This window comes from Balaenoptera acutorostrata, chromosome 19, assembly GCF_949987535.1.
Source record: "Balaenoptera acutorostrata chromosome 19, mBalAcu1.1, whole genome shotgun sequence".
Classification (NCBI taxonomy): Eukaryota; Metazoa; Chordata; class Mammalia; order Artiodactyla; family Balaenopteridae; genus Balaenoptera; species Balaenoptera acutorostrata.
The window spans coordinates 23,211,907-23,234,183 of NC_080082.1; the positions used below are offsets into that span (position 1 = coordinate 23,211,907).

General features: G+C 37.1%; 1 long non-coding RNA gene across 3 annotated transcripts in view; it reads left to right on the plus strand.

Moving 5' to 3' along the window:
- The window catches only part of LOC103014749 (uncharacterized), a 259,519-nt gene that overhangs the window by 192,941 nt on the left and 44,301 nt on the right, over window positions 1–22,277 (plus strand). For 2 of the 3 annotated variants that reach the window (XR_009006035.1, XR_009006034.1), the window contains exon 3: window positions 6,927–8,155. This is a non-coding gene — a long non-coding RNA (uncharacterized LOC103014749). The remainder of the gene's footprint in view (window positions 1–6,926; window positions 8,156–22,277) is intronic. The other variant, XR_452539.2, reaches the window with a different exon arrangement.

A 22,277-nucleotide genomic window follows, 5' to 3' on the forward strand; every position in this document is an offset into this window, starting at 1 on the left:
TAATAACTTAATCTGCACAAGACTTCTGCACAGACATATAATAAGATGGGTACTGGCAGAGTGCTGTGTTTATTTAGCTGTGGCCTTATAAGGAAACAATCATTTGCATATTTCTCTCACTTAAGTGTTATACTGACATACTTAATTAAAACTATAAAGGGCACTGACAATATTTCATTCTTTTAATGAAAGGGGAGACATATTATACAGTTCAGACTGTCTCCCTATTTAATTTTCCTGACTTTTTACTGCTCAAACTGTGCTACTTCTATGAATGTTGTCAATTAGGATGAAAAGAAGGAAAATTAAAGTCGCTCTTGAAAATGCACTTGTGTTTGTTTCTGGAATCTGTGTACATTCAGAAAGTTGTGATTTGCATATTTCATGTATAATTAAGCCCAGGAAAAGCGAACACTAGAGAGGCTAAGGCAGTTTCACACTTTACCAGCATCTTCTTTGTCATTATTGGGAATTCATGTCTGAAGACGTGGTCCCTTCTTCAAAAACCTTACGTATCTTTTCTCTGAGAAAAATACTGTAAGGAATTTTTTTAAATTTCTACTTTTTAAATTTAATTACATTTATGGCTATCTATTATGTGACAGTGCTGAGATAACGTGTGTTGAGATAAAGTGTAACAAAATGTACACTGGACTTGGATTCTAGAACCTTGAGTTTGAATCACAATGCTTCCATTGTATTTATGAAAGGTTTCTACAAGCCACAGCTATGTCATCAATAACATGGACATAACGGCACACAGTCCATTGACTGTAATAACAAATGGAGAATGTCAACTACATAAGGTACATGCAAGCACTTTGTAAACTGATACACATCAAACAAATATAATAATATTTTTCTGAGATTGCAATCTCATCAAATCAAGAAGAAGACAAAATAAAGACTGCTGCCCAAAAGAGGCTTACAAGTCTAGTGAGAAAGACAAGTAGGTAAGCCAACATAATTCAAGTAGAATGAAATGTATAATATATTAGAGAAATAAAGCAAGTACATAAATATGGCCAACCTGCCTACAGCTCATTTTGCTTCTGTGAATGGATCTCTTTGGAATAAGACCATTGGGGACAGATAAAGACAAGAGGAAGAAAAATTTCATTCCCAAGGAAGAAACCAGGAATGTTTTCATTTGAACCCAGGATTAAAGAAAGGAAAAAAAAATGGGATTTTAATATTTTCAGAAAAGTAAATTTGTAGCTCCATCATCCAACTATATTAGCAGCAAGTTTTTACATGGCTGCTTCTGGTTTTGTGTCAGCTCCTTTTTAAACTGCTGTGAATAGTTAACTATAAGACATTTTCAGTGAGCTCCACTAAGAAAGAAAAAGGGATTCTTAGACTGACTGACTGACTCTGTCTCTGTCTCTCTTTTTCCCTCACCCCCAACCTTTGTCTCTTTCTTATCTCACTGACGTGCACACACGTACACATACCAATTTTTTTTTTTTAAAGGATTTTCTTATTTATTTATTTATTTATTTATTTATTTATTTATTTATTTTTGGCTGTGTTGGGTCTTCGGTTCGTGCGAGGGCTTTCTCCAGTTGCGGCAAGCGGGGGCCACTCTTCATCGCGGTGCGGGGACCGCTCTTCATCGCGGTGCGCGGGCCTTTCTCTATCGCGGCCCCTCCCGTCGCGGGGCACAGGCTCCAGACGCGCAGGCTCAGCAATTGTGGCTCACGGGCCCAGCTGCTCCGTGGCATGTGGGATCTTCCCAGACCACGGCTCGAACCCGTGTCCCCTGCATTAGCAGGCAGATTCTCAACCACTGCGCCACCAGGGAAGCCCCATACCAATTATTTTTAAGGCATAAATTCTCTATTTTAGAAGTGCAAGATGGGACAAATATTGGCTCACTGGTGAGTTTAAAGTTCTTAAGGCAACAGATTGAGTGCCACATTTTTCAGCTAATCAATACCTGCAGGGGATTTATTTTAATTGCGTAGCACGCATTCCATTTTCTCCTTACTTGGCATATCTAGGTGCAGTTGACAGGCTTTCTTAAACTGAATTGAACTTTGGACTGTTGACCAATGCGGTTCCTTCCAAATAAGATTATATGATGCTACTATCATGTTTGGCCCATCATGTATGTGTGTAATAACAGCATGGCATGTTGTCATATCCTTCAAATGATCAGTCCTGATTGGGACTAGGGATGGTCTCTAAGGCACTACACAAGAAAAAGTTACCCTAGTCTATAATCTGAGAGCTAAAGTTGACAACAGATATCCCATGCAAAAAGGCAAGGAACAACACACACAAACAAATCCAAACATGAGTGATAACCTAACACATGGAATCAAGAACATGAGCAGTTGCTGAAACTCATAAGAACTGAAGTCAACACGTGAGACAAAACTAATAGACAAGTATGACGACAGTGCTGAATTATCCGTAGCTTTCACCTGCATGAAGAATTGCAGTTTGAGGTTAGCGAGACCATATCTGTGTTTTGCAGTACTTTGTCTGCTCTGGGGAACAGACAAACCATAATTGAACCAGCTGGAGTTTTCAAGCAACCTTAAAATGGTTTTCACCAACACTGAGGCCAAGTTGTTCCAGATGTGGGAAGGGGGACAACCTCTCCAAAGCTCCTAGAATTTGTTCTTCTTACCTAGAATAATTTTGCCTCTATTCCAGGTGAAGGTACTACAAATTCAAGGGAAAGGGTCTAACAGATGATATTAGTGGTTGGAGTGTGAAATGGATTGGGCTCCTTGGATCTTTAGGATACGGTCATCAACAGCAGCAGCACAATAGTCATTGAGCAGTTACTATGAGACAGGTATTGTGCAAAGTGCTTTAAAGACATAGTTCAGGTAATACTCCCAGAAAACCCATGAAGGAGCATCTACCACTAGTCTCATTTCATACATGAGAAAACTCAGGCTTTGACACATCTTCCTACAGTCAAACAACTAAGATTTTATTGAAAGAGTCAGAATCCAGGGCAGTCTATGTTCTACAATGCTATACAGTTAGCTATTTGGTTATTTGATAATTTTGAGGGCTTTGATATGAAAATGTAGAATGAATTCTGATATGACACAGGCTTTTTGAGCTACCTCAGATTCCATAACCCAACCCCCGAGTTCATAAGTTCCCACGTGCTTCCTTTGCCTTTGCTGGCACCTCAGGTTCCCATATCATGTGCCAATGTGTTCTGGAGCTCTATGGTGCTACACAGGGGTTCTGCAGGACAGTTTACAATTTTTAGCAATACATTTTACAATTTTAAGAAATACTTGGCATTTGTTAGACATCTCCCAAACTATAAATCCTAGGTAGTTCACGATTTGAACATTAGATTATTCTATATATTTTTTTTCCACACAGCCCTGCAGGATGAGGGAAGCTAGCAGGGGGCAATGCCAAGGGAATGGGCCCTGGAGGAGAGGATGGAAACTTTTGCCAGTGGAGGAGAATTTACGTGATATATTGAAAAATTGTGTAGCACACATCATATTAGTAATTAATTGTGATTAGTTAAGGATGAAATTGTAATGTTACATTCTTTTTTAAAAATTTTTATTGGAGTGTAGTTGCTTTACAATATTGTGTTCATTTCTACTGTACAGCAAAGTGAATCAGCTATACGTATACATATATCCCCTCTTTTTTGGATTTCCTTCCCATTTAGGTCACCACAGAGCCTTGAGCAGAGTTCCCTGTGCTATACAGTAGGTTCTCATTAGTTATCTATTTTATACATAGTGTCAATAGTGTATATATGTCAATCCCAATCTCCCAATTCATCCCACCCCTCCCTTTCCCCTTGGTATCCGTATGTTTGTTCTCTACATCTGTGTCTCTGTCTCTGCTTTGTAAGTAAGATCGTCTTTCTTTCAATTTATATGTACTTTTAAAAATGAACACTAAGCTATTAGGACATAAATACTTACTGTTTGACCTAACTGTGCAATAATATGAATTGTTAGATATTTCTTCTGGCATACAGGCACCATGAAAAGATTTCTGAGACAAGGGCACTGAAACTGAGAAAGGCTGGCAACCTGTGAATGACCCTCATTCTGGGTTTCCCAAAGCTGAATCTTTGGGCCCCATGTGTCAAGTTCTATCCAGGCAGAACTGCCTTCATTACTTTTAGACTTGAATATAAATCACAGTCATGAGTGGCCACCAAAGGTCATATGATACAACTCAGTGCAGTGGACTCCATTCCCTGTTGGGTAAACCTTGGCCAGTGGTAAGTGGCAGGTTGTGATAGGGCTATACAGATAAATTCCTGCTACTTTTCTCTCTTCATGGACTCCACAAGGTGTGTTTTTTTTTTCAAAAGTTATGCAAGCTAGATGAGCACACCCAGTAAGTGAACTGCTGTGTATCCTTGAAACTCACTGTGAGGAGGTAGCCCAAATACAAAGGTATCACACTGCACAGCTTCACATCTTTTCTTGATTCAGTTTTCTTTCTCATCACCCTTACTGCCCTGGTTTTGAACCTTACCAATATGGTGTCAGCAGTGTGATATTTCCCCAGTCTTGCTGTCTAGATGACCCAGGCTAATATAGTATCATTGTTCACTTCAACCAACAAAAGAACCGTGTGACTTAATTGACAGCCATTAGACTGTAGTTTCTCAAGATACTAGGATCAGAAAAAATGTTTGGATGTTTCCCCCAAATTTTCTTTGGGAAGATTCCCAAATGCAATATTTTATCAGTCCTTGGAATCTTTCCTAAAACATCCACACTCTCATAGACATATCAACAAATTTAAATAACATCAAGCTGACTACATTCTAAGATATCTCCATTTTAGTTTTTTGAAAATCTTAGCAATACAGTCACTATATGGCTATTTGTCTTAAGATTAGTGCATTAAAAATAATCACATGGATCAAGTTTCAAGTTACTTTATTCTTCTGACTTTAAAGAACATTTTAGTTTTGCCAGTAATAGAAATGTCTGAATCCAAAAGGAAAGCATGTAGCATTTGTTCAGCTATCTTTTCACACTGGTAACCAATGTAGGCATTAAAGTATGTTATTACATTGATACTCAAGACTGCCTTATGAAGTAGGTACTATTTTATGAAGGGCAGCACTGAGGTCAGAGCTTGTAAGTTGTACAGTGCTTCAAAATAAACAGTTTGGTTTCATGCCCTGGTTTATCTGAATATTTCAAGACAGGGTTATAAAATGAGCACTTTTGGAGTTATTGAAAGATTGCAAACTTTGAATTATTAATAATCTGCTTACACCACTCTAATAGTGAGCCCCAAATGATAAATTAGCTCATTCATTATATTGGAATTCAGTCTGCCACATAGGGCAAAAAAGATACAGATGCACTCTCCTTATTCATTGCTCCTACTGAGTTTCTCCACACTGAACATTCCTACCGACTTCTGAGGCAGTGAACACAGAGAGCATTAAAAGGCCACAATATCATCTTGCTTTACTCCCTGTTGTGCTAATCTGAACTCCCTTGAAGCTCCTGTGAACTCAATATGAGCTCAAAGTTGAGTTCAACTTCTCCAAGGGAAAGACTGTGCTGAGAATCTGGATCCCAGTCAATGGTTCTTTCTGTACGTCTTCCCAGTGGAGTTCATCTACTTAAAAGTTTGAAGTCAATATTTTTGAGCTTGAACTCTTCAATCGTCAGTCAATACGTTTCCTTTTTTCTTCAATTTAAACACCCTTCTAAACTGATGTGCTATTGCAACAGCATTTATCCTCAGTTCTTTTGGAATCCAGTTTGGTTAATGATCCTGATTTAAAAATCATCACTGCTAACAACCACTGATGTTTTACTCTTCACATTTCAGCTTTCGTGAGAGTTTAAACATTTTGATCACCCAGCTGGCAATAAAAGTTCTCATTACAGATAGTGACTGGATTCTCAGACTTTTGTATGTTGATCTACTCTGGTCTCTGTCACCAAAGTCATTAACACAGTGTTTAAAGTTCATTCTCTTTTGATTGTCAAATTTGGTAAAAATGGAATTTTTGTAGATAATATTCAATAAATTGACACTTTTTTTAAATTGAAGCATGGTTGGTTTACAATATTGTGTTAGTTTCAGGTATACAGAAAAGTGATTCAGTTATCTATTGATCAATTGATCTATCGATCTATCCTTTTTCAGATTCTTTTCCATTATAGGGTATTACAAGATATTGAATATAGTTCCCTGTGCTATACAATAGGTTCTTGTTATTTATCTATTTTATATATAGTAGTGTGTATCTGTTAATCCCAAACTCCTAATTTATGTCTCCCCCACCTCCGCTATCCCCTTTGGTAAGGATAAGTTTGTTTTCTATGTCTGTGAGTCTATTTCTGTTTCGTAAATAAGTTCATTTGTATCATTTTTTTAGATTCTGCATGTAAGTGATATCATATATTTGCCTTTGTCTGACTTACTTCACTTAGAATGATTATCTCTAGGTCCATCTCTGCCAAGTGAGGACACAGTTAAGAAGACAGCTGTCTGCAAATGGCATCATTTCAGTATTTATCATGGCTGAGTGATACTCCATTATATCTATTATATATACACATACATATACATACATACACACACACACACACACACACACACACATACACACACCACATCTTCTTTGTTCATTCATTCATCTCTGACATATTCTTTTTGGCCATCAGGTAAATCCCATTGACCATCTTCAATAATGGGTGTATGCTCTCACCATTCCTCTCTCATATCCTCTAACTATGAACATTTCTTTCTTCTGCTTTTGGATTCGGGATGTGATGACGTTAAAGCAAAACAGATTAATTTATTCCATGATCAGCACATTGATATATGGTAGCTATGTAAGTGTCTTGCATGAAATAGCTGTTCTACATACATACAGGTATCATAATTATCATGCCAAGTATTGTTCCTTTTATTTGCTTATTTTTTTCCCCCAGAGGCAGACATGGTGCAGGGCCCAACCAGCAAGAGGATGAAGTATCTTTACAGCACAACTGGCTAAGAGGAAAAAAGTCTACATTTAAAACAAAATGAAACAAAATAACAACCTCCTCACCCCACCTCTACCTTGCAGAATTGTCCTGACAAAAATGACCCACAGAATTTAAAAGAAAAGTGATGTTATTGAAATTACCACCATATGAGTTGCACTCTTTGGGACATATGTTTGCTCAGATGTAGTCAACTTCATTGTTCAGCCATTGTGGAAACAAGGTGTGTTGGACTGAATGTTTGTGTTCCCCTGAAGTTCATATGTTGAAGCCCTAACCCCCAATGTGATGCTATATGGAGGTGGGGACTTTAGGAGGTAATTATATTCAGATGAGATCGTGAAGGTGGGGCTCCATGATGGGACTAGTGTCCTTACAGGAAGACAAAGAGACCAGAGCTCTCTCTCTGCCAAATGAGGACACAGTAAGAAGATAGCTGTCTGCAAGCCACGAAGAGGTCCTTCATCAGAATCCGACCAGTCTGGCACCAGGGTCTCACATGTGCAGGCTCCAGACCTGAGAGAAAGAGATTTCTTGCTGTTTAAGCCACCTAGTTGATGACACTTTGTTATGGCAGCCCGAGCTGACTAAAACATAAGGTACTGAGGGTAAGAAAGCACAGTGTGGGCTCATGGAAACCTAACATGTTGAGCATTGTGCTACAATTCCAAGGACTCATGGAACGTCCAGCGACCTCAGGAGCAGATGCATATTTCTCAACCAGACACATTAAGAATATGGGTTCTAGGGACTTCCCTGTTGGCACAGTGGTTATGCCTGCCAATGCAGGGGACACGAGTTCGAGCCCTGGTCCAGGAAGATCCCACATGCCGTGAAGCAACTAAGCCCATGTGCCACAACTACTGAGCCTGCACTCTAGAGCCCACGGGCCACAACTACTGAGCCTACGTGCCACAATTACTGAAGCCCACACGCCTAGAGCCCGTGCTCCCGAGCTCCACAACGAGAAGCCACCACGATGAGAAGCCCACGCACCACAACAAAGAGTAGCGCTTGCTTGTCGCAACTAGAGAAAACCCGCACACAGCAACGAAGACCCAATGCAGCCAAAAATAAATTTATTAAAAAAAAAAAAAGAATATGGGTTCTAGATTGGACCGCCAGAGTTCAATCCTGCCTCTTCCACTGTCTGTCTAGATCTGCAAATGGAGTAAGTAAGTTAATTTTTCTGATCCTCAATTTCCTTAATGTTAACTTTTATTATTATTGTTTTTGTGAATCAGTTTTTATTTATATCTGCTTTTCTCTATATTTTTAGTCTCCTTTTCTCTTGTTCAGTTTTCCTTCTTTTCTATGAGTCTAACATACAGAATAGTTCAGGAAAAAATACTTTTTGTTAATTTTATCAGGTTTCATATAGAATATTTCCATTATGCAGATTTTATGTACAGATCCCCCATAGGTTATCAACCTATATGCCCAATCTATACATCACTGCCTTAGTTATATTATAAAACATGGTCCACCAAATTGAATTCATGATTGGTAGAGCCACATGGCAAAAAACATTATGTCCTACACCCAAGGTATTTATTGCCTCTGATCATTTTCTTTAGGAGTTAGACCAGAAGTTAGTTGGAACTTCACAGCTGCCTCCCACTGTAATCATCAATCCTGCTGGATGACAACTACAGCCATTGCAGATTTTCAACACACTGATTACAGTACTGAGCAGAAGTTACACGGTCTTCTCTCAGTGTTATTTGCCAAACTTTGTTAAGAAATAAGAACTATGGGGCAGAGTCTGGATATATTGATATTTTGAAAAGGGAGACATGGAGAAAAATAATGGTTTAGGAGGAGGAAATGGTAATAAAGATAAAGGTTAGTTATTTACTCTCAAAAAAAACTTACAACAAAACATGATAGGACTAAGCACAGAGCAAGGTGGCCATTATGCAAACAGCTGTGTCAATCCATGAAATCAGTGCCTCTCCTGGGACCAGGTCAGTACCAGGCAAAATATTTATTTGTGAGAGAGACAAAAAGACTCTGTGTGTTTGTGTGTGTGAGTGTTAGGAAAGAGACAGAAAGGGGTAAAAAAGACAGTTTGCCTCTGGTGCTACCCATAGAAACTCGCCAAAGAGCTCAATTGCTTTAGGTCCTGTATTTGCTTCCTATCTATGAAATCATTTTTAAGAAGATGGGAAAAGCTAGCATCTAGGAGCTATGTTAAAAATGAGCATCTTTATAAAATAAATAAGCCGTGGGGATTTAAGGTACAGCATGGTGACTACAGTTAATAATAGTGTATTGTATATTTGAAAGTTGCAAAGAGTAGATCTTAAAAGTTCTCATCACAAGAAAAAAATTGTAACTGTGTAGTGATAGATGTTAACTAGACTTATTGCGGTGATCATTTTGCAATATATACAAATAGCCGATCATTATGTTGTACACCTGAAACTAATATAATATTACACATCATTTATACCTCAGATAGACAGACAAACAGAGGCATGGACTAAAATCTAATGCCTCCATTAAACAAAATTAATTTTGCTTAAATGCTAAAAAACAAAAATGAATATTAACATATTCTGTGCTAACTCCAGTTATTTTTCTTACCTGCATCAGATTGATTTATTTTCTATCTCCATTCATCAAATATTTTGTAGTTACTAACATCAGATAAACATGGAGATAGAAAGATAAGTAAGGCAATATTTCATAACTCAAGTCACCAAAGATGATCTTACGAGGAAGGCAAACTTGCGATGATTTAGAATAATTTCATTGAGGAATATACAGGATGCTATGGGGTCATGTAGCAAAGAAACCCTATCCTGTTTGAGATCATACATGTTGGTGACATGACTGCATAGATTGTTTTCCCAAGACATTTTTTTCCCTGTAGTTGATTCATTCTTATTTGATCACATGAGTTTGGATGGCCAAAATGAACAGGCTTAGTAATCATTTCAAGGGTGAATAAATAACTAAAATAGATTTTAGTTCTTTAGCACTTTTAATACATAGATATTGGAGAGGGACGCATACATTTCCTCCACTGGAACGTTAAGTAGATAACTAGTTGGGGCTAACAATGGCATCTTAGTGAAGTACACAGGTTTTCTTTTAGAGCAACATAGAGGGATCCAGAGGAGAGAGAGACAGAGAGAGAAGCAGAATAGAGAGAAAGAAGTTTGTACCATACCAAGTCTAATTTGAGATAAACTCATGATTGTTCCATTGTCCTTGTACACTGAGCTGAGCCTCAGTTACTTTCAATCACAAGAGTTCTAGCTGATACAACATTAGGACATTATCATTAACTAAATTCCAGACTTTATTTGTATTCACTAGTTATCCACTAGTATAATTTTCCATTCCAGGATCCAATCCAGAATACCATACTATATTTACTGAGCTTTTAAAGAACACTATAAAATATGTCAAAAGCATTCAGGGATAAGATATCATAGTCAAATTATTATTATTAACCCTGCCCTTATCCAAGCTCTCAGGTTCCTTTTAATCACAGCAATATGAGATTTCAGTGCCAAATTCTTTGATGTTCTTTGTCAAAGTTATAAGCAAATATATACAATTACAAATAAAATCAAAGTTATTTCAAACAGCTAATTATTTATTAACCATCTGTTAGTTAGTGTTAACGATTAAAATCTGTTCCTTGTTAGAAATACTTCTTTGAATAGTTAACATCACTTTATCAGGCAAGAAATAATATGAGAAACCACTCTGCAAACTCTATTCTACTTCTGATAGAACTCTATAACGCAGCTGTTAACATAGGATTGGATTCAAATTTGCAGCCATTAAGGCATGTCTCCATTTTATATTAGGATTTTAATTTAATATTTGTCACTAAGGAAACTGATTTGCATTTTAATGAGAAAACTCACTATGCAAACTTTTGAAACATTTCACCTAGAGGTTGACAGCAAAGTCAAAAGAAGTAACTTCACAACTTTAAAAAAACTCAGTTAAATTGTAAAAACAGGAATTATTTTATTATTCAAATTAGATATTCTGTTGGGAATTAAACCTATGTTTTCAATTTTCTAAATATGGTAGAGGGCTTACTTTTCCCTTGAAATAAAGATGTATATTTTATTCACATTTAAAACATGTATAGATCGCTATCAGAACTATAAACTATTAATTGATTTTTTCCTTTTTTTTTAAAATCTTTGTTCTACACTATTATTTATGTCTTGGTTTTCTCAACCATATCTTTTTCATTAAGAGTCCAAGAGAATTTCTGATGTGTAAGTATGCATTTATATAGAACAACTTCTTTTTTCTCTGTACAGTGACATAAATTTCAGCAAAAATAAGAAACATAACAAAGGTAGTTACAAGTGAGCCAAATATAAAGCTGTGGACCAATTTTCTAAAAGAGATCTATACCATGTGAAAACACTGGGTTTTAAATTTTTACTATTACCAGAAAAGTAGTTATCAGTTTAAGCCTAGAAATCAAAAATTATTTTAAATATCTAAAGCAACATGTTTTTCAAAGAACCTTGGGTACTAGATGAGTTAGTTATTTCTCTTTCCTGAACATCAATTTCCCCTTAATGTCTATATCTTAACTCAGTCATTAAGATTATCCAGAATAATAGGTGTAAAGCACATAGCATGGTTCCCGGCAAGCACTGAATTAATAGGAGTCACGTTCCCATTTTCAGTCATAGTGTCTGCATTACCCATCAGGTCAACTGCACCTCATGTATCCAGTTAAGATGGTGTTAGTTAGATATATAATGTTCCAATAATATTTTGTTGTAGCATTTCCCTCTTTAATACAGGATCTAACTTAGGGCCATGCTTCACATGTAGTTGCTCATGTCTTTAGCCTTTATTTATTTTGAAATTGACTCTCAGCATTAATTAACTTTATGTTTCATAGCACTGACATTTTGAAAAATACAGACCTGTTGTCTTGTAGATTATTCCACCGTTTGTGGTTTAGTGCTTCCAGGGATTAGAGTCAAGCTGTGTAGCCCTGGTTACATTATGGCACAGTTAAAGCAGAATCATTTTTCATGTATTACACACACCCAAAGGAACACGGTATCTGACTATCCCTCATAGTGATGTTTATGATCTCCTAGTTAAGGTATTACCCAGTTTCTCAACTCTATACTACTATATTTCCCTTTCCACACAATAAGCAATTTGTGTGGAGACTTTTTCAGATGATGCAGTACTGCTATGATGAACCCTCACTCCCCATAACTTTTGCCAGGAACAATTTTAAGTGTAAGAATTGCAAAATGGTAGTTTTCAAACTCCAGTATTTACCTCACCTTTAAGAGACAGGGCACTGTAGGGATATTTTCTCTCTTCTTTTTCTTCATGTAGTTATTTCTTTATTTATCTATATTTATTTATTGTGAAAGTTAAATCACACATTCTCATTTTATGTAAAGGGCTACAATCCAGCTTTGTCTTTATCAAAATAATGATGGTGTCCAGATTTAGCTGTGGAAATTCCTTCAAGCTGGCTCTCATCTCTGATGTCTTTATCATGTCCCTATTATATCTCAGTTCACTTTCCTCCCTGTGGAATAACTAGATGTTCCAGGCTTATTTTGCACTTTCTTTGCCCTAGGCCTGGAATCACTTATTTCTCCAGAATTCCTGATTCCTTTTGGTAGGAAGGGATACTTTGAAGCTAAGATCTGAATGCCGGGTATGCTCATTACTACTAGAAATGATGTTACTTCTAGGCCCTTTCAGTGAACAGAGCTAGAAGAAACAAATACATGCACACATGCATACACATACATATACTTACATACATATCATTCACATACACACACAGTCATGGCTCTATATATTTGTCACTACTTCCTTCCTCAGTAAGTGCCCTAGCTTCCAACTACAGCAACACTATACAATTCATTTGCCGAACTGTACATAACACATGAAGGGGAGTTTCAGAATTCATATGCCCACAACAATACAAAAATCAAGCACATTTTAAAAAGTTAAAGTGCCATTTTCAACTATTTCTTTTCTATAGACTGAGTTTTTTTCCTTCACCCTATTTGACTCATTTTTCCCTTCTCTCTTTCATAAACAAAAGAAAGCATATATATATATTTATATACTCTGCTTTTTTAATTAAGTAACATACTCTGGAAATCAATTCATGTTAGTTAGGAGATACCCTATTTTCAAAGCAACATTGTACTTCATGGTGTATATGCCAAAAAGTTTGTTCAACAAAATCTCTTATCTCAAGTGTACAGCAAACTGATTCAGTTTAACATATATACATGTATTTCTTTTTCAGATTCTTTTCCATTATAGGTTATTAGAGGTTCCCTGTGCTATACAGTAGGACCTTACTGTTTATCTATTTTATATATAGTAGTTTGTATCAGCTAATCCTAAACTTCCCCCCTAATTTATCCCTCCCCCCCTTCCCCCTTTGGCAACCATAAGTTTGCTTTCTATGTCTGTGAGTCTGTTTCTGTTTTGTAAATAAGTACATTTGTATCTTTTTTTTAGATTCCACAGATAAGTGATATCATATGATATTTGTCTTTCTCTGTCTGACTTACTTCACTTAGTATGATAATCTCTAGGTCCACCCATGTTGCTGCAAATGGCATAATTTCATTCTTTTTATGGCTGAGTGAGTAATATTCCATTGTCAATACCCATTTTTATATCTTTCTTTGATATGTGTGTCATTTGATCATTTTTCTGCATGATTTGTGGGTATTGTTTCTTTAGTATTTGAATGTTCTGTATACATTAGGGTTATAGTGCCTTTGTCATTCGCTTGATTTCTTTTCTCGGGTGAAAAAGAAATCATTTGTGATTTTTCTAGGACTACTTGAAGAACTTCTTGTTCTTCCTCTTCCCCTTCTTCTTTCTGTTTGTCCTCCTCCTCCCACTTCTCTGCCTCTGATTCATTTTAAATGTATTCTTTTATGGCTGTTAGCATTTCCCTTATATATCAAAGTGCTCCTATGTTGGATGCATAAATATTTACAATTGTTATATTTTCTTCTTGGATTGATCCCTTGATCACTATGTAGTGTCCTTCTTTGTCTCTTGTAACAGTCTTTAAAGTCTGTTTTGTCTGATATGAGTATTGCTACTCCAGCTTTCTTCTGATTTCCATTTGCATGGAATATCTTTTTCTGTCCCCTCACTTTCAGTCTGCATGTGTCCCTAGATCTGAAGTGGGTCTCTTGTAGACAGCATATATATGGGTCTTGTTTTTGTATCCATTGTGCCAGTCTACATCTTTTGGTTGGAGCTTTTAATCCATTTACATTTAAGGTAGTTACCAATATGTATGTTCTTATTGCCATTTTGTTAATTGTTTTCAGATTTTTTGTAGGTCTTTTTTCCTCCCTTCTTCTTTTGTTCTTTTCTCTTGCGGTTTGACGACCATCTTTAGTGCTGTGTTTGGATTCCTTTTTCATTTTTGTGTGTATATCTATTGTAGATTTTTGGTTTGTGGCTACCATGAGGTTTTGATATAGCAGTGTACATATCTATACAAGATTATTTTAAGTTACTGGTCTCTTAATTTCGAATGCATTTCCAATACCCTGCATTTGTACTCTCCTCTTCTCACAATTGGTAGTTTTGATATCATATTTCTGTGTGTATGATTTCCTACCTTAACTGTACATCGGCCTTTACTGGTGAGCTTTCCCTTATTGTAATTTTCTTGTTTCTAGTTGTGGGCTTTTCTTTTCTGTCTAGAGAAGTTCCTTTAGCATCTGTTATAAAGCTGTTTTGGTGGTGCTGAATTCTCTTAGCTTTTGCTTGTCTGTAAAGCTTTTGATTGCTCTATCAAATCTGAATGAGAGCCTTGCTGGGTAGAGTATTCTTGGCTGTACGTTTTCTCTTTCATCACTTTAAATATACCCCTTCTGGCCTGCAGAGTTTCTGCCAAAAAATCAGCTGATAAGCTTATGAGGATTCCCTTGTATGTTATTTGTTGCTTTTCCCTTGTTGTTTTTAATATTTTTTCTTGGTTGTTAATTTTTGTCAGTTTGATTAATTTGTGTCTTGGCGTGTTCCTCCTTGGGTTTATCCTGTGTAGGGCTCTCTGTGCTTCCTGGACTTGGGGGACCATTTCCTTTCCCATGTCAGGAAACTTTTCGGCTGTTATCCCTTCAAATATTTTCTCAGGCCCTGTCTCTTTTCTCCTTCTGGGACGCCTATAATGCAAATTTTTGTTGGTGTGTTTAATGTTGTCCCAGAGGTCTCTTAAACTGTCCTCATTTCTTTTCATTCTTTTTTCTTTATTCTGGTCTGCAGCAGTGATTTCCACCATTCTGTCTTCAGCTCACTTATCCGTTCTTCTGCCTAATTTACTCTGCTGTTGATTACTTCTAGTATATTTTTTTATTTCAGTTATTGTTTTGTTCATCTGTTCTTTAAATTTTCTAGCTTTTTGTTAAACATTTCTTGTATCTTCTCGATCTGTTCCTCCATTCTTTTTCCAAGATCGTGGGTCATCTTTATTATCACTACTCTGAATTCTTTCTCAGGTAGGTTGCCTATCTCCACTTCACTTAGTTATTCTTCTGGGGTTTTATCTTGTTCCTTCACCTGGAACATATTCCTCTGCCGTTTCGTTTTGTCTATCTTTCTGTGTTTGCAGTCCCACAGGCTGCAGGATTATGGTTCCTCTTGCTTCTGGTGTCTGACCCCTGGTGGATGAGGCTGTTCTAAGAGGCTTGTGCAGGCTTCCTGCTGGGAGGGACTGGTGCCTGCCCACTGGTTGGTAGGTGGAGCTGGGTCTTGTCCCTCTGGCAGGCAAGGCCATGTCAAGGGGTGTGTTTAGAGGCAGCTGTGGGCTCAGGAAGACTTTAAGCAGCCTGTCTGCTGATGGGTGAGGCTGTGTTCCCACCCAGTTGATTGTTTGTTTGGGCTGAGGTGTCCCAGGCTTCCCCACCCTGGAGACTTTGGGGTGTTGAATGGGGCCATGTCTCAGCAGTGAGCCACAGCTACCCTCCACCTCCCCAGGAAACCCCCCAAGACTAGCAGGTAGGTGGGGCCTGGCTCCTGTGAAGTCACTGCTTTTTTTCCCCTGGGTCCCAGTGCACATGAGACCTTGTGTGCCCCCTCCAGGAGTGGCATTTCTATGTCCCCCAGTTCGGTGGAGTTTCTGCGACCAAGCCCTGCTGGCCTTCACAGCAAAATGCTCTGGGGGCTCCTCCTCCCAATGCCAGACCCCAGAGTGGGGAGGCTGACATGGGGCTGAGAACTTTCACTCCTACAGGAGAACTTCTGCAATATAATTATTTTCCAGCTTGTGGGTCGCCCAACTGGTGGGGTATGAGATTTAACTGTATCATGAATGCACCCCCTACTACCATATCATTGTGGCTTCTTCTTTGTCTTTGGAAGGAGAATATCTTTTTTGGTAGGTTCCAGTCCTTTTTTGTTGATGGTTCTTCAGAACTTAGTTGTGATTTTGGTGTTTTCATGAGAGGAGGTGAGCTCAGGGTCCTTCTACCGTAAGAAGAGAAATCAACTGTAACACAATAAGAGTAGGGGACTTTAACACTCCATTTACACCAATGGACAGATCATCCAGACAGAAAATCAATACGGAAATACAGGCCTTAAATGACACATTAGACCAGATGGATTAACTGATATTTATAGAGCATCCCATCCAAAAGCAGAAGAATACACATTCTTCTCAAGTGCACACGGAACATTCTCCAGGATAGATCAAATGCTGGGCCATAAAGCAAGCCTCAGTAAACTTAAGAAAACTCACTCAAATGATATCAAGCATCTTTTCCAACCATAACGCTATGAGTTTAGAAATCAACTACAAGAAAAAAACTGTAAAACAAACAAACAAAAAACCACACACGGAGGCTAAAAAATATGCTATAAACAACCAATGGATCACTGAAGAAACCAAAGAGGAAATCAGAAACTTCCTAGAGACAAATGAAAACAAAAACACAACAATCCAAAACCTGTGGCACACAGCAAAAGCAGTTCTAAGAGGGAAGTTTATAGCAATACAGTCTTACCTCAGGAAACAAAAAAAAATCTCCAATAAGCAACCTAACCTGACACCTAAAGCAACTAGAGAAAGAAGAACAAACAAAATGAAAAGTTAGTAGAAGAAAAGAAATCATAAAGATCAGAGCAGAAATAAATGAAAGAGAGATGAAGAAAAAAATAGAAAAGAACAATGAAACTAAAAGCTGGTTCTTTGAAAAGATAAAATTCATAAACCTTTAGCCACACTCATCAAGAAAAAAAGAGAGAGCGCTCAAATCAATGAAATTAGAAATGAAAAAGGAGAAGTTACAATGGACACCACAGAAATACAAAGGATCATAAGAGACTACTACAAGCAACTCTATGCCAATAAAATGGACAACCTGGAAGAAATGGACGAATTCTTAGAAAAGCACAACCTTCCAAGACTGAACCACGAAAAAACAGAAAATATGAACAGACCAATCACAAGCACTGAAATTTAAAAACTCCCAACAAACAAAAGTCCAGGACCAGACAGCTTCACAGGCAAATTCTATCAAACATTTAGAGAAGAGTTAACACCTATCCTTCTGAAACTATTCAAAAAATGCAAAGGAAGGAATACTCCCAAACTCATTCTATGAGGCCACCATCACCCTGATTCCAAAAGCAAACCACACAAAAAAAATTACAGTACAATATCACTGATGAACATAGACACAAAAATCCTCAACAAAATATTAGCAAACCAAATCCAACAATACATTAAAAGGATATCATACAACATGATCAAGTGGGATTCATCCCAGGGATGCAGGGATTTTTCAATATCTGCAAATCAATCAGTGTGATACACCACCTTAACAAATTGAAGAATAAAAACCACATGATCATCTCAACAGAGGCAGAAAAGAGCTTTTGACAAAATCCAACACCCATTTATGATAAAAACTCTCCAGAAAGTGAGCACAGAGGGAACATACCTCAACATAGTAAAGGCCATATATGACAACACCAGAGCTAACAACATACTCAGTGGTAAAAAGACGAAAGCATTTCTTCTAAGATCAGGAACAAGACAAGGATGTCCACTCTTGCCACTTTTATTCAACATAGTTTTGGAAGTCCTAACCACAGCAATCAGAAAAAAAAAGAAATAAAAGGAATCCACATTGGAAAAGAAGAAGTAAAACTGTCGCTGTTTGCAGATGACATGTTACTATACACAGAAAATCCTAAAGATGCTATCAGAAAACTACTAGAGGTCATCAATGAATTCAGTAAAGTTGCAGGATACAAAATCAATACACAGAAATCTGGTGCATTTTTATACACTAACAACAAAAGATCAGAAAGAAATTAAGGGAAAAATCCCATTTACCATCACATCAAAAAAAATAAAATACCAATACCCTAGACATAGCTGGCTGAATAGACGTCCTCATTTAATCTAGAACACCAGAAGAGAATTTAGAAACCTCTCTCAAAAGCTTTCTAAGAGAACAGAAATGGGATCTGAGTATTTGCAGTGTGAAACTCCTGCTCTATCTTACTGTGGGAGTGAAAGAAGTGTGTTTTCTTCAACAATTCCCTACTGCAAAATGTGGGACAGAAAATAGTTTTACTTGTATTGCTTGATTTAGTAACATTTAGATGTCAACACTGACCTCATAGTCTTCAATAGTATCATTTAAGTAAAAGTTCTCCTTCCACTGTATTATTTTCTTGGCTTTCTGTTTTAAAGGTTGAACTTCCCATATTTAAGAATAAGTGTGAGTTTAGGAAATTGTTGTCCACACATCCTCAGTTTGTTATTGTTAACAGCATTACCTTGTAGAACAGGGTTCCGTTAACAGCATTACCTTGTAGAACAGGGTTCCCACCCAATACAGTGGTAATGATTGAAAGAAACCTTCAGAACATAAAGTATAAAGACAGCAGGCAAAACACTGTCAAACTGGAATTGGCCACCATGGAAAGCAGGCACCCAGTTTTTCTTTAATTCAGACATTTGTCCCAATGGAGGCCAGGCAGTTTTTAGAGGATCCTATGGGAAGCAGGAGGTTGGTTAGAGCCTCCTGAGGCAGAGGCTTTCCCTTTTGCAGTCTTCATGATTTTTTGTTAACTGTTGTAACCAGATAGCTGTTCTGTTTTAAAATATAAATGAAGAAGAGTGAAATTGCAAATACTTTGTACGCATAATCATTTGTACTTGAATAGTAGGGTTTTAAAGGGAACTGATATCCCACCAAACAAAAGGTATAATAAATTGATCTTTTTATATGGGAAAAAAAGAAAAAATACCTAGGAATAAACCTACCTAAGAAGGCAAAAAACCTGTACTTCAAAAACTATAAGATGTTGGTGAAAGAAATAAAAGATGATACAAACAGATGGAAAGATATACCATGTTCTTGGATTGGAAGAATCAGTATTGTCAAAATGACTATAATACCCAGGTAATCTATAGATTAAATGCAATCCCTATTAAATTACCAATGGCATTTTTTACAGATCTAGAACAAAAAATCTTAATATTTGTATAGAAAGACAAAAGACCCCAAATAGCCAAAGCAATCTTAAGAAAAACGGAGCTGGGGGAATCAAGCTCCCTGGCTTCAGACTATACTGTAAAGCTACAGTAATCAGAACAGTATGGTACAGACACAAAGACAGACTTATAGACTAATGGAACAGGATAGAAAGCCCAGAAATAAACCCATGCACCTATGGTCAATTAATCTATGACAAAGGAGGCAAGACTATACAATGGAGAAAAGACAGTATCTTCAACAAGCAGTGCTGGAAAAAGTGGACAGCTACATGTAAATGAATGAAATTAGAACATTCTCCAACACCATACACAAAAATAAACTCAAAATGGATTAAAGACCTAAATGTAAGACTGGATACTATAAAACTCCTAGAAGAAAACATAGGCAGAACACTCTTTGACACAAATCGCAGCAATATATTTTTGGATCTGTCTCCGGGAGTCATGGAAATAAATACAAAAATAAAGAAACAGGACCTAATGAAACTTAAAAGCTTTTGCACAGCAAAGGAAACCATAAACAAAATGAAAAGACAACCCACAGAATGGGAGAAAATATTTTCAAATGAAGCACCCAACAAGGGATTAATCTCCAAAATATACAAACAGCTCATGCAGCTCAATATCAAAAAAAAAAAAAAACCAACCCAAAAAACAACCCAATCAAAACATGGGCAGAAGACCTAAATAGACATTTCTCCAAAATAGACATACAGATGGCCAAAAAGCACATGAAAATATGCTTAACATTGCTAATTTTAGAGAAATACAAATCAAAACTACAATGAGGTATCACCTCACATTGATCAGAATGGCCATCATCAAAATGTCAACAAACAATAAATGCTGGAGAGGGTGTGGAGAAAAGGGAACCCTCTTGCACTGTTGGTGGGAATGTAAATTGATACAGCCACTATGAAGAACAGTATGGAGGTTCCATAAGAAACTGAAAATAAGAGCTACCATATGATCCAGCAATCCAATTCCTGGGCATATATCTAGAGAAAACCATGATTCTAAAAGACACATATACCCCAATGTTCAATGCAGCACTATTTACAACAGCCAAGACATGGAAGCAACCTAAATGTCCATCAACAGAGAAATCGATAAAGAAGATGTGGTACATATATAGAATGGGATATTACTCAGCCACAAAAACAGAATGAAATAATGCCATTTGCAGCAACATGGATGGACCTAGAGATTATCATACTAAGTGACATGAGTCAGGCAGAGAAAGACAAATATCATATGATATCACTTACATGTGGAATCTTAAAAAATGATACAAATGAACTTATTTACAAACAGACTCACAGACTTAGAAAACAAACATTGTTTTCAAAGGGGAAGGGTTGGGGGAGGGATAAATTAGGAGGTTGGGATTAACATACACAGACTATTATATATAAAATAATCAACAAGCACCTACTGTATAGCACAGGGAACTCTACTCAATGCTCTGTAATAACCTATATGAGAAAAGAATCTGAAAAAGAATAGATATATGTATATGTATAAATAAATTACTTAGCTGTACACCTGAAACTAACAAAACATTGTAAATCAAATATTCTTCAATATAAAAAGTAAAAAATAAAACAAAAATTTTTTTTAAATTTTGTTCAAAAGTTAAAAATAAATAAAAACTATTCTTGTATACAGTGTGAGGAATAGAGCAAATATAATCACGTTCCTAAATGTTACCCAGTTTCTCCAGTACCATCTATTTTTAAAAGGCCAACTTTGCATCAGTGCTTTGAGATATTTAACTTATACTCAATTTCATATGTACTTACCTTACTGAACTCAGGTTCAGCTGCTCTCTGCTCAGAAGTGAATACTTGAGAGAGAAGTGTTGGTTGGAAAGGAAAGGTTGCTTTATTCAGGAGGCCAGCAACTGGGGGTGAAGGCAGACTCATGTCCAAGAACCAACTCTGAAGATTCTGTTGGACCCTGAAAGATTTTAAAGGGAGAAAGGGGAAGTTAATCACAGTTAATCATTTGGGGAGGGGAGTCAGAGTCTTTGTTATCTTCCATTGTGTGCAGACTTTCCTCTGACTGGTTGGTGGTGAGGTAACAGGGTGGTGTTCCAGGACTCTTTTGCTCAGCCTGAAGTTACAGTCCTCCACCCGGGTGGAGGCCTTAGTTCTTGCACAGGAACTCAAAGATACTGTTATGTATATTCTTTGAGGAGGAGTAACCCCTTTTTTGGATACTCCTCAATATTGAGGAGAACAGGTATTAGACAAGAAAGGGAATAATGTTTTGGATAGAGAGATTAATCATAAACTCAGCAGCAAAACCAGGTTTTAAGGAGACTTGGTTTCAATCCACACTACTGTTTCAACCTTCCCCAAATCTTTCAGGTTACAGGAGCAATAACTGCTCTGGCTGCTTCCTGCTGAAATGGGGTTTAGTCCTGCCTTGATTTCGGGAATGGACACTGAATTGGAAATATTCCTGAGTTCGAAGTCCTATATCCAAGTCTTATATGATTAATGTCTCAATCCCTTAGTCCACCATTTTAGTGCAACAGACCCAGTTAGAAGTAGGACTAGTGACAACCCAAACATTAACAGACAAAATAGATCTCATTCCCTGAGGAATTCAGGAGAATAAGCCTGAAACCCAGTCTGGACCTAGAACTTCAGTGGATACTTGTAGACAGTTGTCTAATTTTATCTAAGTAGGTTTTAATTTCTGATATGGTACTAACAGGAGCTCTTGGCCTATACACGTAAGTCTCCTTTTTCTAACAT